At 38.9% G+C, this 13552-nt stretch overlaps 1 long non-coding RNA gene across 2 annotated transcripts in view; it reads left to right on the top strand.

Moving 5' to 3' along the window:
* Positions 1 to 9878, top strand: part of LOC104861101 — a 22258-nt gene extending 12380 nt beyond the window's left edge. Inside the window, exons 2-4 of one of the 2 annotated variants that reach the window (XR_779904.2) lie at positions 2939 to 3042; positions 3702 to 3867; positions 9848 to 9878. This is a non-coding gene — a long non-coding RNA (uncharacterized LOC104861101). Of the gene's footprint in view, positions 1 to 2938; positions 3043 to 3701; positions 3868 to 9827 lie in introns of both variants that reach the window. The other variant, XR_779903.2, reaches the window with a different exon arrangement.
* The last annotated feature ends 3674 nt before the right edge of the window (positions 9879 to 13552 follow it).

The following is a 13552-nucleotide window of genomic DNA, read 5'->3' as shown; positions in this document are numbered from 1 at the left end:
GAGACAGGGTCTCACTATGTAGCTGAGACTGCCCTGGAACTCACTATGTAGCCCAGGCTGGTCTTGAACTCACAGCGATCCTCCTGCCTCAATCTCCTGGGTGCTGGGATTACAGGCGTTTGCCACCACGCCCAGCCTCCCATGCGGCATTTTTCTCCAGAGCCTGGCTTCATGTCACATTACAAGATACTTGCAACAAACTCTGGGTATCTTCTTTCTTCCTACGGGCTGAGGATGGGGCTGGCGATGGAGTGGGAGGGAAGTGGGGATGGAGGTTTCCAGAAAGTCTCTCAAAAGATTAAGAAAACCTGTCTTTCAGGATCACTCTGTAAATTTCTCCCTCAATCTCATGGGCTAAAATTGGGCTGCAGTACAATGGGCAGAAATAGGATTATGTGGTTTAATCTAGATAGACTGTATTGCCTGCTTCACAGTGGGGGATAGAACTGGCTTTCCTAACAGTTCCTGGGTTTCACTGAGTAGGTGTGGCTACTCAGTCTAATCCAGGTAGGAAGGAATGTTAAGTGGGCAATTACAACGTCCTTTTTTTTAAAATCCTTCTTTCATTTACTCAAGAAATATTTACTGAGCACCTACCATGTTCCAGATGCCCTTTCTGGCACTGGGGATTCAGTAGAATCGAAAGACAAAACTATAACAAATTTAATAACTTTCATAGCCCCCCATTTTAGAATTGGACATTTTACTCTATAAGATAGAATACATTCTATGATGGGCAGAGAAAAGGAAGTTGTTTTTATAGACAAGAATGTTGAAGACAGCAGGAAGAGACAACAAGGGAGTTGGTCATTTCAAGTCATTTTCCTTCGGTTGGGAGGGGAGGCACATGTTCCTTGAGAGGGTAAGGAAGTAATAAAATCAGGGAACAAAATTACTTCCTTTTTTGTAATTTCCATTATTACTAAAAGCAAAGACCCGCACTAGCTGGTGACAACAGAAATGTTACTGGGGTTCTGGAGTACGGCGGGAGGGGGTCTTTCCTGAAATTCTTTCCAGGTTCTTGTTGTCCTGAGCAAAGAACTGGACTAGACAGGAAAGAGGCAGTGAGGTTTTACATTTTTTAAAGGTAGGAAAAGAAGTATGCTCTGCAAAGTGAGAGCAGGCTATTGGGAAAAGGACAGCTCATAATAGCCACAGTTTAATGATCCATGCCTTGTGTATCTCCCATTCCTCAGGCTGAGGTCAGATGTAGGCTACCCTATCAAAAACCTGCTTGATTTCACACCGGAAGAAGTGAAGGTAGCACTTCCTGCTTGGTCCTAGGTGCAAGGCTTGGGACCTGTCCTGCACAAGTGTCTTGGATCTCTGTGATTGACAGACCATGCCCTAATCTGCCTCAGGAAGATTAGTTGAACCTTCAAATTCAAAACCAGTTTGAGCAATGTAGCAAATCTCCTTATCTACAAAAAGTATTTGGAGGTGTGGCTCAGTGGTAGAACACTTACCTGGCATGTACCAATGCCCTGGGTTCAAACCCCAGAACCCCACAAACCCAAAGTCACTTTCCTTGTAAACCAGGGTCAGGGAGGCAGCAAAATAGAAAATACCCGGTTAACTTCAGGTTATTTACTTGAATATAATCATTATGTACTGCAAACATGTGCTACTATGGTTTAGATTTAAAGTGGCACCCAGAGCTCCTGTATTGGGAAGATGATTGTGCTACGTGAGCAGTACATCTGAGTTGTAGGTAGGTGGTTCTGGTGAGTCACCGAGGGGTGTGGCCTGGACGCTGTGTCTCCCTCCTTGGCTCCTCCCCAGACTCTCTCTACTTCGTGTACATCCTGATGTGAGGAGCTAGACTTTTGCCATTCTCCTGTGCATCCTGCCTTGGAGCCAGCCAACTGTGAGAAGACTGAGACTACTGAAATTTGAGCCAAAATAAACCTTTCATGATTTAAGTTGTTGGTGTCTGATATTGTGTCTTAGTGATGAGGAACGTAACAAAGACATGTACTAGTGAAAATTAAAATTTGAAAGAGAAAAAGAAAAAATAAAATAGTTAAGTCCACCTTTCTCATTATAGCCAAAAGAAAAAAAAATTAAGGCAAAGAGAACTTCATTATCACACCAATTACCAATTGAAACTGGCCTGTTTCAGAAGTTGACTATCATTCTAATTCTTATTTCTCAGAAAATCAGTTTTAGCTTGGCAATATGGAGCCTTAGCTTGAATGATTCTTAATTCTTATCTTGGTTTGTTGGGGCTTAGAGCAGGGATTTAGTCTAAAATGGTGGCCTCTTGTGATTTTTATTTAGCATTAGTAAAAAGAAAAAAACCCTAACAATCACCCCACCCCATAGCTCCTCAAAAAACATAAAATGAAGAACTTTTATCCACTAAGAACAGGTAGAAAATAGGAAATACTGTATAAGTTAATTAACTCATACGTGAGACAATAAGTTTGAAGATAGGAGTTTACATCTAGCAGGGTTAGGCCCCAGTGTAAGGGAGATAGAGTGAGATGCCCCCAGGCACAAGCTGAAGGCTTACTAAGTGTGGGCTAAAATTTGTTTTTCTGAGGAAGACTGCAGAGTGGATATAAAGAAATTTTTGAGTGACTATGAGAGAAAAATTGAGGCAATTTCACATTTTATTTTATCTGTGTGAGTGTGGGAAGCCAACCATGGCCCATTGGCTTTTTGAAAGATAACATTTGTTCCTCTTTAAGGACTACACGTGTTAAACTTGTTTCTGACCCTGCACGAGAGAAACTCGGATAGCCAGAGATCTGTAGGAGTCAGGTACTTCCTGTTAAAGATCTGACGTTAGCTGTAGGAGTCAGGTGTTTCCTGTTGATGTGCCTTTAAAAGGCTGATGCTTGTTTGCAATAAACGTCGCTTTGATCAGACTCACACTCTTGTCTTGGCGTCCTTCCTTTCTCTCTGCCCCATCTCCACATCGCTGCTCTTTCAGGTTTGAGGCACTGCTGGACAGTGCTCTGCGTTGCCCGTTCGCGACATGTGAGGATGTAAGAACGCTTAAAATGAGAAAGACTGACTTATTTGTTCTGAGTCAATGTGAGTAACTTAGGCCCAGGAGCACAGATTCAAATTGTTTTGTCTGCTTTTTTTTTTCTTTCTGGGACTGGGGATTGAACTCAGGACTTTGCATTTGTGAGGCAGGCATGGTGCCACTGAGCTGTATCTCCAGCCCTTCAAATTGTTTTGAACTTGTATTCCAAGGAAGAAGGGAGTTGTAACAACTTTTATAGACAGAAAACACACGTAATTGTAAGTCAAGATGTGAATTGTGTGTGTGGAAGCATTACACAAGCTAGTTAAGGAAAAGAGGATTTTTTTTTTTTTTTTTTGAGACAGGGTTTTGCTATGTAGTTCAAGGTTGACCTTGAACTCACTATGTAGCCCAGGGGCCTCGAGCTTGCAGCGATCCTCCTGCCTCAGACTCCTGAGGGCTGGGATAACAGGTGTGCGCTATTAACAGGTGTGCTGGGATAACAGGTGAGAGTAGAAATTTTGACCATGCCCTCATGAGAAGGTTGGTAAAGGAAGAGATCTGTTCTTTGCCAAGTTTTGGATAGCTTACCAAGTCAAACATATAGTACACCTCAGAAAATTTACCTACTAGTGATGAAAATGTTAGATATAAAAGTTAGGACTAACGTCTTGGTTTCTAAAGGCTGAATAGCCCTTATAAGCTTCTGTGTCTTGTTTTATAGGCCTTCACAAACTTGCCTGCTTTTCTACCTCCTCGTAGATGGACGATGTCATCTATCTGGTCGTTGCCTGAAGAATTTCTATCACAGTGGTTTCTTCAGGAATGTTTCACACCCCAAACTGGAAGCAATCCAAATGTTCCACAGCTCAATGGAAGAACAAATTAAGGTATATATTAACGGAATGGAGTACCATACAGAAATAGGAAATATATGATTACTACTTGCAGTAAAATAAATGAATCTCACAGACATAAAGGTATGTAAAGGAAATTGCAAAACGGTATATTTCATTTACATGAAAAGTTCAAGTACAATTAAGCAAACCCATTTGGTGATACAAGTCAGAATAGTAAGTTCTGTTGGGGCTGGGGAGAGTATTAGTAAGAAGGTGGAATGAACATCTTGGGTTGCTGGCAATGTTCTGTATTTTGTTCTGGGCAGTGTTGTATGCGTATAAACATTTAAACATGTTTAGGGCTGCACAACTAAGTATGCACTCTATGATTGTTAACAGTCTAGCGAGCTTTGTGTTGGATTAAGTTCTTGTATATGGCCTCAGCAGATCAAACTAAACATCAAAACAGAGTCATTCATCCTACAGTTTCAAATAAAAATTAAGCTCTTTATCTGATATTTCAAGAAACCAGGAGAAATGAGAGATAACAGCCAACTTCCCCAAACAGGTCAGTTTCAATTGTCATGATAATGAATTCCCTCTGCTTTAATCCTTACACAAAGTAAGTGATTTCAAGTAATGTGATTTTTTTGTTGTTGTGTTTTTGGTACCGGGGATCGAACTCAGGACTTTGCGCTTGTGAGGCAGGTGGCGGCACCACTGAGCTACATCTCCAGTCCAATGTGATGTTAAGTAGTCAATAATTTTTCTATTTCCCTATCCCCTTCTTATAAGAGAAGTAACTTTAAAATAGCCAATCTATTCTTTGTGCTTTGTTTCTGCTTTTCTCAGTCTTCTCTGTCTATAAAACCAACTTCTGCTAAGAGCATCAAAACTATACTAGGCTGGGGATTTAGCTCAGGGGTTCTGAGGCCTGCCTTGCAAGCACAAGGACCCAAGTTCAATTCCTGGTACCCCTCCCCCCAAATTCTACTTCACAGAATGAAATGTTCAAATCTAAAATGGAAAACAGACAATAAAGATTCTTAAACCAAATTGCTGTAATTTTTCCTTTGACATGTATCTAAGTTAAAACAAGGAAAATATTTTTAAAATTTTGCACTGTCTTTTTTATTTTATTTTATTTTTTTTGCAGTGCTTAGAATTGAACCCAGGGCTGCATTCATTCTAGGTGAGTGCTCTATCACTGAGCTACACCCTCAGTCTCATATAGTCTTTTTTTTTTTTTTTTTGGTACCGGGGATCGAATTCACAACCTTGAGCTTGTGAGGCAGGTGGTGGTCATGTAGTCTTAATCGGATTCGTATTTGTGTTTTTGATTAGGCACTCTAAGACTAAGCAGAGGTGGCCTAAAAAGGCACAGTCATATGGAATTATAGCAAAATTACCTTTCCAAAGTTCTTTTCAGCCCTTCTCTACATTCCCACCAATTGGATTACTCATTCTTTCTTCAACTCCCTATCCTCACTGCTCTCTTTGCTGGATATTAATTTTTCATAAGTTAAATCACATGTTAAGTGGACTAAAAGAGCTTCCTTTTGAGAAGGATAAAAGCTTGTTAGACCTTTCACAGAATGAAGAATCTGAAGTATTGTATCATTTGTCTTTTGGAAAGCCCTAGATTTTTATATATCGAGTTTACAGAAAATGAAAACCAGGTGATCTAGAAATAGTCACTACTAGTAATTAACAATGATAATGAAAACAGCTGGTCATAATTTTTAGAGAGGGCTGAGGATGTAGCCCAGGGTAAAGCACTGCTTAGTATGTGCAAGGTCTTGACTTTGATTCCCAGCACCACATTTATAATAGTAACAGTTCTGAAAGCTAATATAAAATAAAGGAAAGAGTATGGGCTCTGATTTTAGATGGACATGCTTTTGATTTGTTTTTGCCATTTGTCAAGTGTGAACTCATGTATGTCAATTTGTTACCAGACACAAGCCTATCTGCCTGCTAATCAAAAGCCAATACTTAGGAACTGAGAGTTGGTGGGAAGGAAATAGAATATATCTGTAGGCCAGAATCTAAAGAGCACGAGTGGGGCAATTGTCCTCCAAAACAAGCCGATCTTAGGGAACTCAGTGTGTGAAAGAGCTTTCATAGGCAAAGAAGGCAAAACGGGACGATGGGTAGAAAGTCTACATGCTGGGCATGGTCTTCATCGTCCAGGACATGTGTCTACGTTATGAACTCAAGGCCTGCATGAGGAGCTATGTCTCCAGCCCTTTCATATTTTTATTCTCCTTTAAGACAAGGTGTTACTAAGTTGCTCAGGCAGGGCTTGGACTTGTGATCCTTCTGCCTTACCCTCCTGGAATTACAGGCTTGCACCACCTTGCCAGGCTATGTATCCCTTTTTTCTCCCACTGGACAGAACATTGCAATCAACCTTGACTGCTTGAGGCTAGTTCCTACAATTATTTAGACAAGCATATTGCTTTTCTGCAAGTTAAACTTCATAGCAATTTAAATGCCTTGTGTTAGCTGATGCACAGGCAAAACAAGAGGGCGTTATACATGAGGCCAGCTGAAGGTCACCAGATGTCTTGGGTTCTGTAAGTCTAGAGAGAGATTATGTAAGTACTTTGGGAGACTAAAACAGGAGGATTCCAAGCTCTAGCACAGCCTGGGCAACTTAGCAATTGAAAGAGATCTTGTCTTAAAAAATAAAAAGGGCTGGGGATGTAGCTCAGCGCAAAGGCCCTGGGTTTAATCCTAAACACCCCAAAGAAAATTGATTATTTAGCAGTTAACATGAAAATCATTCAGGTGCAGCTTTTCTTTAGAATTTAGAATGACAGTGAAAGGAGGGGGAGTAACTCTGCAAAGGACTAAATCCCAAAGGAGTGGCCTCTGTTACAAATTAGATTCTTTTTTATTAATAGCAGTAATCTGTAAAATTTTCTGTTAATGATGTCTGTGTCTCCTCTCTTCAACTCTTCTGTCTGTTCACGGTGATAGTAAATCTTAGATCAATTTCAGTCACATGCACGCACAAATATATACTAATAGGTGAATACAAAAGAGACCTCCCATGGGATCTGTGCTCTGTGCTCTTTCTTCTTTTAGGTGTTGCAACGCCTTAATGCATCAGTCATCTAGGAGGCAGGATCCAGCTTGTTGGCCAGTGGAATCACATGTCTGTGGATCTAAGCTCGGGACATAGCTCAGTGGGCAGGCACTTGCCTAGCATGCAAGAAATCCTGGGTTCAGTCCTAAGTACTGGGGGGAAAATATATCCATGAAAATTCTGAATCAGTAGCTCAACTTGAGATTATTTAGAAATCATGGGCCATTCCTAAGAGTGCAGATAATGGGGCTTGCTGGATTTTCATACCCTGTTCATGCATAGATGGAAAAACCTTTATTGTTCTTGAGCCACTAGTTTCACTATTGAAAAAATTTTTATAATCACAAATGCTAGTAAGTCAAACCTCTGTAGCTGATTAGAGATACCTATATCAGAAGTTTGTGTAGTATCTACTGTTGGAACGTATCTGTTTTCTTCAGCGTTAGCTTACTACCGTGGAGTATACACAGCCAGCCTTTAGTATTCATAAGTTCCACATCTGAGACAGGAGATTAGAGTGGGGCCAAGCAGTTGGCCAAGTGGGTGTGACCCTTTAACCACAAAGATCCAGGACACAAGCACCCAAGACCTGAGCCCAGGACCAATCAGAAAATGCTTTCTTCAATTCTTCTAGCAGGCGATCAAGCAAATTTTTGATAGGACAGCCTAGATAGTGTCAGCCTGAGGAACTGAGGAACGGGAGATACAAAAGATAGCTTCCAGTAACCTCCTTGCCACTCTGCTCTGTCTTCTGCAGTAGCCTGCTCTCACTCTGCAAAGTATACTTTGTTTCCTACATTTAAGTGGCCCACACTCACTCTGCAGAAACTATTTCTTTTCCTACCTTTAATAAATGTAAAACCTCACTCCTTTTGCATGACAGTTCTTTATTCCGGACAATACGAATCTGGAAAGGTTTTTCGAAGAAGTCCAAACACTCTGAATCCTGATAACACCTGCACAGATTCAACTTAGTACAGACTGAGAATTTTAAAAAGTGCACTGAACACATATAGACATTCTTTTTTGGTTATCACTCCCCAAACAATACAGTATTAACAACTATTTACTTAGCATTTATATTTTATTAGATATCATGAACAATATGGAAATGATTTAAAGTGTATCATAGGATGTGTGGCTTTGTATGAAAATACAAGGGTCTCCCCCATACCCTGGCACTAGGAATCAAGCCTTGGGCCTCATGCATGTTAGGCAAGTGCTCTACCACTAACTTACACTTATAGCCTTCTTTTTAAACAGCTTTTAAGGGTAGTTATTCCAACAGCATCTTCCCTTTGAAAGGTGGCTGTCAGTAGATCACCTGTGGTCACTGGTGCTGATCCAGGCAGATGTTCAGTCAGGAGAGGAGAGTAGGGAGATTAAGAGATTCCAAACTATTTTACTCTGTGTTTAATTTTCTTTAAATGATTTTAGATAGTTTATATGATAACTTTATGAAAGAAATTTTACTTACACCTATCAAAAGAAGCAGATGTGGGGAGTGGCCGAGGAAAGAGGAGGTATTAATTAAAGGATACAAAGTTTCAGGTAGACTTCGAGAGTTAAGTTCTCTTATTTGTTGCAAAGCATAGTGACTACAGGTAGTAATGATGCATTATATATTTCAGTATTGCTCAGAGTAGATTTTTTTCCTTTAAAAGATGATTTTTGTGGTGTCAGGATTTGAATTCAGGGATTTTCACATACTAGGCTTGCACTCCATCACTGAACTGTACTTCCATCCTCTATTTTTAATTGACATGTAATGATTCAACCTATTCATGGGGCATAGTGTGACATTTAAGCACATTCATGCAACATATATTTATCAGATCAGGGCAATTGACATATTTGCCACCTTAAATATTATCATTTCTTTGGGGTGAGAACATCCAAAAATCTCTGCTAGCTATTTCAAAATATTCAACTGATTGTAAAAAGTGATTTGAAATATTCTTACTACAAGGAAATGAATATCTGAGGCAATGGATATATTAACTAGCCTGATTTAATCATTCTACAATGTATAACTATGTCATAGCATTGAAGTGTACTTGATAAACATGTATCATTAGTTAATTAAAAGTACTGGATAGATAAATGAATCACATATAAGAGCTAAAACAGTAAAACTCCTAGACGAAAACATTGGGGCAAATCAGTATGACCTTGGATTTAGCAATGGATTCTTAGATGTGGTACCAGAGAACAGCATAAAAAAAATAGTAAAATAGATTTGATCAAAATAAAAGAAGTTTATGCATAAAAATACACTAGTAGGGAAATGAAAAGATAGCCTACAGAATGGGAGGCAGTATTTGCAAATCATATATGTGATAAGGTTTAATATCCAAAATAAATAAAAACTTAGAGTGCAACAACAAAAAAGAAAAATGACCCAATTAAAAAATGGCAAAAGAATCTGAATAGATATTGCTCCATAAAATATGCTCAGTATTGCTGATTATTATGGAAAAGCAAATCAAAACCACAATAATTGGGCTGGAAGTTGAGCTCAGAGGTAGAGTGTGTGCCTAGTGTTTGTGAGGTCCTAGTTCAATCTTCAGCACTAAAACCAAACCAGACCAAACCAGGCCATAACAAAAATCAGGGACTAACAGATGCTTGTCCACTAATGTTCACTGTAGCATTATATATAATTCAAAATGTGGAAGCAACACAAATATTCAACAGATGAGTGGATAAACAAAGTCTGGAATATACAAGTGTGTTTATATTTGATTTGTCTTTATAGTTGAGGAGGGTATTGTAATTTAGGGGAATCCTTTAACATGTCGTATCAATGATCTTACGCATTTTAAGGTTATGTTCTTTGAAAAGCTCTTCAGGACTTTGGGAGAGGTCTCATTTCTTTTGTTTGTTTGTTTGGGTTTTTTTTCTTTTTTTGATACAGGGTCTCACTATGCATTTCAGACTGCCCTGGAACTCACTGCGTAGCCCAGGCTGCTCTTGAACTCACAGCGATCCTCCTGCCTCATCCTCCCAACTGCTGGGATTACAGGCGTGCACCACCATGCCCAGCAGGAGAGGTATCATTTCATTCCTTCTAAAGAGCATACTATATTTTCTTATGTATCATAAGTCACTGTCATTAGGTGGTGGCAGTCTGACACAGAGGAAGTATGTGTCTTGTAGTTGTGTGATGTTCCTTCCTAGCTCTCTCATTCTTTCAGGAGGCATTTTTGAAATCCTATAAGCTATTTAAGCTACATTGTCAGTTTTATGGCAAGGATGTTTTGTATTTTGTCAAATTCTTATAGTAATAATTAGAACTATTTTACATCTTTAAACGGTTACTATACTGTATATACTATTTGGAATTAGATGGCTATTGTATAGCAAATAGAATTTAATGACATCTTAAAAATTCTTCATTGTTAGCTAAAACTTGGAACCAGCCCACTTGCCCATCAGTTGGAAACTGGATAAAGAAGATGTGGTTTTTCTATAAAATGGAATATTACTCAGCCATAAAGAATGAGAAATTAGAGTCATTCATAGGAAAATGGATACATATTGAGGACATACTCCTAAGTAAAATAAATAAGTCACATATGTGTAAATACCAAATAGCTTCTCTGGTGTGAATAAACTATAATAGTACATAAGGTCCTCATGAGATAATGGACAATGTGAAACAGGAAGAAAGGGGCTAAAGGGGTAGGGAAAGTGGGAAGGGTAGGGGAAAGGGAATAATGGGAAAGAAAGAAATATGAGAAAATGAAAAAATGGAAATGAAGTGTTTGTAAATGGGGAGGGGAGGAGGGGGTGAAGGGAGGGCAGGGACAAGGGGAAAAAATGAGAACTGAGACCTGTCACATAAAGGTACAAGACTCCAATAATGAATGTAACTATACTGTATACCTAAAATGAACCAATAAACTCAATGAGGAAAAAAACCCTAATTCTTCACTGTTAAAAATTTTAAATAAAAGTGGGAAAGTTTTGAAATAAAAAATGGCATATTTTGTGTTATAATTTTTATCACAATATTTTTTTAAAAAAAGTACTGCATTAACTATGAGACAGTCCCTTTTCCCACTCTTCGTTGCTCCTAATATAATTCATTCTTTATTCAGGTTCGGAGTCCTTTTTGTTTTTTAATGCTCCGATTATAGTTTTGCCTAGGAATTCTCCTTTTCAGAGGCACATAGCAGAGTGCTCAGCCTACTGTGCATGTGTTTCATGCTGTCCCTGGGGCTGTAAGTAGACACAACATTTTTTCTCTGTTATGTTAGGCTTTTAAAGAATATAAATGTGTCCAGTCACAAAATTTTAGTGCTGTTGTTGCCGAGTAAAATTGTATCAGGGATCCAACTCCAGACCTTGTTCTTGTGAGGCAGGCGGCAGCATTGAGCTAAATCTCCTGTCCTTTAGTGCTGTTGTTGATGTCCCCCTTACCCAGACTCGGTACCCTAGTGAAAACGGATAAGGCGGTGGTGGGGAAAGACAGAGAGTAGGGAGACATTGGTCAAAGGATGCAAAGTTTCAGCTAGGATAAATTTGTTGAGATCTATTGTAAAGCAGGGTGAGTATGATAATAATGTAATGTGTATTTCAAAATTTCTAAGAGTAAATTTTTAATGACATTACAAAAAATGATTCGTTAAAATGTTTAAAAAAGATACACAAATTTGTTGTTTTATAATTCAGGTAAAACCTTAGTAGTGCATTTTAACTTTGCTACTGTTTGTCAAATTGCTCTCCAATTGGTTGAATTAGTATGTATTTGTACCAGGAAGATGTGAAAATTCTTATGTCTCATGTATTTGCTAAAATTTGGCATTGATAAAGCATTTTCTGGCTTTGGGTGGAGTGGGGAAGGACTGAAATTTTTACATGCCTTTGTGTGTGTGTAGGTGATTTTTGTTTGTTGAGATTGGATCTCTCTATGTAGTTTGGGCTGACATTGAATTTGCTAGGTAGTCCAGGCTGGCCTTGAACTCACAGTGATCCTCCTGCCTGAGACTCCTGAGTGCTGGGATTATAGTTATGCTCCATCATGCCTGGCTTTAAAAATTTTTTTTTTGAAATATAATATACTATAAGTGCTCCAGGGACCAGGGATTTAACTCAGTGGTTCTGCCACCTGCCTCACAAGGCAAGGACCTGAGTTCGATCCCTGGTACAAAAAAAAAAAAAAAATGTGCTTGAGCTGGCCATGGTGGCATATGCTTATAATCCCAGAATTCTAGGAGGCTGAGACAGGAGGATTGCTGCAAAGTTCAAGGTCGACCTGGGCTATATAGTGAGTTCAAGGCCAGCCTGAACTATATAGCAAGACCCTAACTCAAAGAAAAAAAAAAAGGCTCAAATCAGACTTCTTGGTGAATTATCACAAAAAGAGCATGCGACTACCACTCAAGCTAAGAATTTATACTTTTTGCCACTTTTATGGGGAAACAAATTTGTCTCATTGTGGTTTTAATTTGTTGCCCAGATTTCTGGTGAGGTTGAGCATTCAGTTTTACACTCAGATTGGCTGCTCTGTGAATTAACCCTTCTTGAGTGCTTCTTTGCACCAGGGACTCTTGTAGGTGCTTTACTTGTACCCACTCCATCCACAGCTGTCTTTTGTGCTGTGTTATTCCTTTCCCCACTTTGCAGATGAGTAAGCTGTAGTAGCCATGGTTGAGTGGTGAAAACAGAATCTGAACCTGGGCAGTGTGGCTCAGAATTTGTTTTCTCAGTCACTATCAGTATACATCTTCTTTGATAGTTACCTATTACAGTATAACATATTTCTCCTAAACTTAGCAGCTTAGTATATCAAAAAATTATTACCTCATAGCTATGGAGCATTAAAATTCTGGGACTAATTTAGAGACACAGTTGTTCTGTGTCATGATTTCTCATGAAGTCGCTGTCAAGATGTTGGCTGGGTCATCTGAAGGCCTGACCAGGTCACAGAACTTGCTTCCATTGGAAAGTAATGAATACCCTCATTCTTGGAAGAAATTTTCCCTTGGGTATTTCCTGCAGAGAAACTCAAATACACTCATGAGGAGTCCTAAGAATTTTATAGTATCCTTTGTTGATAACCAAGGAAAAAGTGGAGAAACAAGCAAAAAATTAAAACAAGAAACAAAGTGCTGATAATAGTTACAATGTCCTTTAACAAGAGAGTGAATGAAAAAACTGTAATATAGTCATTCAGTGGAAAACTGTACAATAGTGAAAAGGGTTCATAATGTAATAGAGAAAAGTACAAACTGCAGAGGATTACATACAGTAGATTAATTCTACTAATATATTAAAATTTGAAATAAAACTATTACTGCATATTATATATGCAAAGGTTGAAGGGAGGAGACTGAGGGCAGGACATGTTATTGGGGGCACAAGCATATTTGTATTGATTGTATTTCTTGTAAGCTCTGTGTATAAGTTTTGGTTATACTGCTGGGTGTAAGACCTTTTCCCAAGATGTCATAGGGGGAAAAAGTGAATAAAGGTCCATAAGTTACAAAGGACCATATAAACATGAACAGTTGCCAAAGTGCAGAGATCAGTTATGTGGGCTCTGAACTGAATAACTTGGGTTCAAATTCTGGTACTCTCCAATTTACTCCATTATTTACAGCCCACACAAGCTATCAGTTGCCTTTGACTGGTTTA

Source organism: Fukomys damarensis, unplaced genomic scaffold, assembly GCF_012274545.1.
Source record: "Fukomys damarensis isolate Sample0158 unplaced genomic scaffold, DMR_v1.0_HiC HiC_scaffold_5, whole genome shotgun sequence".
NCBI lineage: Eukaryota > Metazoa > Chordata > Mammalia > Rodentia > Bathyergidae > Fukomys > Fukomys damarensis.
This window is presented reverse-complemented; position numbering and strand designations above follow the sequence as displayed.